At 37.7% G+C, this 5,441-nt stretch overlaps 1 long non-coding RNA gene across 2 annotated transcripts; it reads left to right on the top strand.

Moving 5' to 3' along the window:
* Positions 1 to 202: 202 nt before the first annotated feature.
* Positions 203 to 2,046, top strand: LOC134247019 (uncharacterized). 2 transcript variants are annotated; one of them, XR_009987753.1, is made up of 2 exons: positions 203 to 236; positions 1,675 to 2,046. It is a non-coding gene; the product is annotated as an uncharacterized LOC134247019 (long non-coding RNA). The 2 variants fall into 2 exon arrangements; XR_009987752.1 differs by lacking the exon at positions 203 to 236 and adding an exon at positions 567 to 578.
* The last annotated feature ends 3,395 nt before the right edge of the window (positions 2,047 to 5,441 follow it).

Below are 5,441 nucleotides of genomic sequence, written 5' to 3'. Positions count from 1 at the left end.
ATACACCCCTTTAGTGCCCTCTTTAACAGGCAACCAGACTGGTAAGTTGTCCTACAGAGGTAATGTGTGTAGACTCCTCTAGTGCCCTCTTTAACAGGCAACCAGACAACTACAGAGGTAATGTGTGTAGTACCCCTCAGGTGCCCTTGACAACAGACAACCAGACTGGTAAGTTGTTCTACAGAGGTAATGTGTGTAGACTCCTCTAGTGCCCTCTTTAACAGACAACCAGACTGGTAAGTTGTTCTACAGAGGTAATGTGTGTAGACTCCTCTAGTGCCCTCTTTAACAGGCAACCAGACTGGTAAGTTGTTCTACAGAGGTAATGTGTGTAGACTCCTCTAGTGCCCTCTTTAACAGGCAACCAGACTGGTAAGTTGTTCTACAGAGGTAATGTGTGTAGACTCCTCTAGTGCCCTCTTTAACAGACAACCAGACAACTACAGAGGTAATGTGTGTAGTACCCCTCAGGTGCCCTTGACAACAGACAACCAGACTGGTAAGTTGTTCTACAGAGGTAATGTGTGTAGTACCGGCCTCAGGTGTGTGTAGACCCTTGACAACAGACAACCAGACTGGTAAGTTGTTCTACAGCTGAGGTACTGTGTACACCCCTCACATGCCCCTGTTAACAGACAATGAAACATTCAAATATTGTTATGTGCAATTCCACTTCATGTTTTGATTGGTTTTAATTTTTAGCTCACCCGAGCCGAAGGCTCAAGTGAGCTTTTCTGATCACATTTTGTCCTGTCTGTCTGTCTGTCCGTCTGTCTGTAAACTTTTCAAATTTTCAACTTCTTCTCAAGAACCGCTTGGCCAATTTCAACCAAACTTGCCACAAAGCATCCTTGAGTGAAGGGAATTCAAGTTTGTTCAAATAAAGGGCCACGCCCTCATTCAAGGGGAGATAATTGAGAATTAGTGAAAATTAGGTTTATGTTTAAAAAAATCTTCTTCTCAAGAACCACTGTGCCAGGAAAGATGAAACTTATGGGGAAACATCCCCAGGTAGTGTAGATTCAAGTTTGTTCAAATCATGACCCCTGGAGGTAGGGCAGGGCCACAATAAAGTTTTATATAGAAATATATATATATACGAAAATTCTTTAAAAATCTTCTTCTCAAGAACAGCAAAGCCATAATTGCTCATATTTATATGGAAGCATCCCCAGGTAGCGTAGATTCAAGTTTGTTCAAATCATGACCCCCAGGGGTAGGGCGTGGCCACAATGACTGACTAAAGTTTTATATAGAAATATATAGGAAAATTCTTTAAAAATCTTCTTAAGAATAGTAAAGCCATAATTGCTCATATTTATATGGATGCATCCTCAGGTAGTGTAGATTCAAGTTTGTTCAAATCATGACCCCCGGGGATAGGGCGGGGCAAAACTTTTGGATTTAAACCTTTCAATAGTAAAACAATTTCTACTTTTTCCTAGCCACAATGCTCGGGTGAGCGATGTGGCCCATGGGCCTCTTGTTACAAGTTATTTGCAAAATCAAAATTAGTAGAGGATATGAAATCCCAAAGAGTTAGTGAATTAAGAAATAACTTTGGAGAAAGGCATGTTTTCTCCCCTATTTAAAGCTGTTTTAAAATTTGTAGAATTCTTAATTGTGCAGAGCTGACATCAAATAAACTCTTTATGTATTACTAAAATTTTACAGGGTTATTTACCATGAACTTGTGCTGACAACAAAAGAATACATGAGAGAGGTGACAGCCATTGATCCCAAGTGGCTCGTGGAGTTCGCACCCAAATTTTTCCGCTTCAGTGACCCAACAAAACTCAGCAAGCAGAAAAAAAAGCAGAAGATTGAGCCATCCTGTACAACAAGTACAAGGATGCAAACTCCTGGAGAATCTCAAGAGCTTTCAAGAAAGTGCACACAAAAGTTACTTTCTAGATTTTTATGTCAACTTTCTGTTTCTTATGGGATTCTTTGTTGCTTGGGGAAAAGTGCTTGTCTTGTACAATCTTTAGATGTGAATTGTGATTTTTTTAATGTCTCAAAATTAAAAATTAACAACTTTTAAAATCATATGCATTTGTTAATATATATATACATGTACTTTAAATGAGAAAAGAAAAGTGAAGATGACAAAGGTTACTATACTTAAAACGTTTAAAGACCATGATTTATTTATCACAGAGCATTCGGATGAATAATATTTTGCAGAATCATCAGGTCAGAAATATGTTTTAACTTTTATATGAAGTTTTTATGCCCTGCCATGAATATGGCCGGGGCATATACTGTTTGTCATGTCCGTCTTCCGTCCTTCCATCACACTTTCCCGGTTTGTGTTTAGCTCTGTTCAAAACTAAGTTTCAAAGAAACTATCCAAGATATTTTCATCAAACTTCATATGGTGATAGATATTGATAAGAGCTATGCCACTGCATCAACATTTTTTGACCTTGACCTTTCCTTTGACCTTGACCTCACTTTTCTTAAATTAGTGTTTAGCTCAGTTTTAAACATACCATTCAAGATGGTGTTGTCAAACTTCACATGTTGATACAAACTTGCATGGATAATGCATCTCAGGATGAACACTACCAGACTTGCTTCAGATGCTGGATCTGACCTACATTTTCCAGATGAGTGACCAGGTTCAAGTTTTTAAAGCAGGTCCATTCCTAAGGAACTATAAGCCCTACTTGGCCCAAACTTGCATGGATGATGCATCTAAGGATGGATACTACCAGACTTGCTTCGGATGCTGGATTTGACCTATATTTTCATTTCCAAGTAACTATAAGCCCTGCCTGAACCAAACTTGCATGGATGATGCGTCTAGGGATGGACACAACTAGACTTGCTTCGGATGCTTTATCTGACCAGGGATAGACATTTACTTTAAGAATCACTCAATTTCCTTTGGGCAAGTGAACTACAACTTTGACCAGCCTGCATGCAAAAAAAAAAAATTATTAATAAAAAGAATATCCTTGCAATTACCCATGATTACTGTTTATTCTTGATTTATTGATTGTAAATATTAAAGAAAAACAAATTGATTTCTAATTTGAAGTAACTTGTCAGGGAAAATGTTGATGGGATGGTGATGCTACATTTCTATATTTCATGTATTTTCTAGCCTAAAAACACATATAGCTGAGCAGTCGCCCGCGTGGCGCAGTGGTTAGAGCGTCTGCTCTAGAGTCGCGAAGTAAGAAGTCAATCCTCACGTTGCGGGGTCGAATCCCACTGTGGGACGTTGTCTTCATTATTATTTGGTGGTGGTGTCTCCATATGAGGGAAAAATTCCCGAGAAAGATGTTTTCACAACAAACAAAGAAATTACTAAAGAGAAAATATAAAACATGAATATGTTGGTCATATCTCTGCATGAAAAAAATATTCCAGCTTTTCAAATACTGGAACCATTATAACCCTTTCAAAACACTCATATCAGCTTTTTAGCTCACCTGAGCTGAAAGCTCAAGTGAGCATTTCTGATCACCCGTCGTCTGTCTGTCCGTCGGTCCGTCCGTCTGTAAACTTTTCACATTTTCAACTTCTTCTCAAGAACCACTGGGCCAAGTTTAACCAAACTTTGTACAAAGCATCCTTGGGTAAAGGGGAATTTAAATTGTTAAAATCAAGGGCCAAGACCCCTTCCAAGAGGAGATAATCAAGAAAATACAAAAATAGGGTGGGGTCATTAAAAAATCTTCTTCTCAAGAACCATTGGACCAGGAAAGCTGAAACTTATATGAAAGCATCCTGGGGTAGTGTAGATATTAAATTGTTAATATCATGACCCCCGGGGGTAGGGCGGGGCCACAATAGGGAATCCAAGTTTTACATAGAAATATATAGAACAAATCTTTAAAAATCTTCTTCTTAAGAACCACTGGGCCAGGAAAGCTGAAACTTATGTGGGAGCATCCTTGGGTAGTGTAGATATTAAATTGTTAAAACCATGACCCCCGGGGGTAGGGCGGGGCCACAATAGGGAATCCAAGTTTTACATAGAAATATATAGAACAAATCTTTAAAAATCTTCTTCTCAAGAACCACTGGGCCAGGAAAGCTGAAACTTATATGGAAGCATCCTTGGGTAGTGTAGATATTAAATAGTTAAAACCATGACCCCCGGGGGTAGGGTGGAGCCACAATAGGGAATCCAAGTTTTACATAGAAATATATAGAACAAATCTTTAAAAATCTTCTTCTCAAGAACCACTGGACCAGGAAAGCTGAAACTTATGTGGAAGCATCCTTGGGTAGTGTAGATATTAAATTATTTAAATCATGACCCCCAGGGGTAGGGCGGGGCCACAATAAGGAATCCAAGTTTTACATAGAAATATATATAGAACAAATCTTTAAAAAAGATCTGCATCACCCAAGTTACTCAGGTGAGCGATGTGGCCCATGGGCCTCTTGTCTGGATTCCTTATCATATAATGTCTGTTGTCCATCTGTTCATCTGAAATCTTTTTACATTTTTAACTTCTCTAGAACCACTGGGCCAATTTTACCAAATTCACATAGAAATATGTACATTTGTATGTCAGTCTGTCCATCTGTCTCAATAAATTTATCCTTGGTCATCACGGTCATATATATTGAATGAGAAGAGACAAGGCATTCATATTGAACTTATGTATTAGTATTTACCTGTGAGAATGGCATGATTTTTTTTTACATGTGACCTAGAAGTTTGAACTACTTGCAAAAAAATTAAATTTTTTAAATTCATCATTTTGAAAGAGAAAAGTTAGGGCATTCATTATTATACATGCATGTATATTATTACCTGTGATAAGACCTTTCCAAATAATGGGTAAATTATGAATTTTGACTGTGACCTTGAAGCCTAACCTACCTTTCAAAAATGTTGCATTTGCTTATAACTTTTAATTGAGAAGAGATATGACTCTCACATTTGACATGTACATTAAGTACTCATAAGAATTCAAGATGTTTCCCAGCATGCGATGCTTTTTTTACCCCTTGACGTTGATGTTTTACCTAATTTTCAAAATATTTATCTCTCCTAAAAGATGATTAGGCTTCTGAGTAAAATTAAGGAGGAGTAAAGGGAAGACAGAGCTTTTTGCATAAAAAACGTCATTTTTCGACCCCCATTTGACCCCCCAGGACAAAATCAAAATTCCGAAACGTTACTGCACATCTACATGATACCACTAACCATCTCCCAAAATATGATTAGGCTACTGTGTAATTATAAAATGTAGGAGGAGTTCAGGGAAGACGGGGCTTTTTGCAAAAAAAATTTTGACCCCCCCTCCGATATTCAGAAAATATATCTCAAATGTAGGACATTCTTACTAAGAAAAAGATATGTAAGTGATTTAAAACTTTTTTTTGGTTCAAAATAAAAACTACACTATGATCGGCGACAGTAACGTAAATATCGATTTCTGCTATAAAATGCGATTTTCGCCTAAGACAAT

This window comes from Saccostrea cucullata, unplaced genomic scaffold, assembly GCF_032062105.1.
Source record: "Saccostrea cucullata isolate Sc308-1 unplaced genomic scaffold, CSIRO_AGI_Scuc_v1 ctg2036, whole genome shotgun sequence".
Classification (NCBI taxonomy): Eukaryota; Metazoa; Mollusca; class Bivalvia; order Ostreida; family Ostreidae; genus Saccostrea; species Saccostrea cuccullata.
This window is presented reverse-complemented; position numbering and strand designations above follow the sequence as displayed.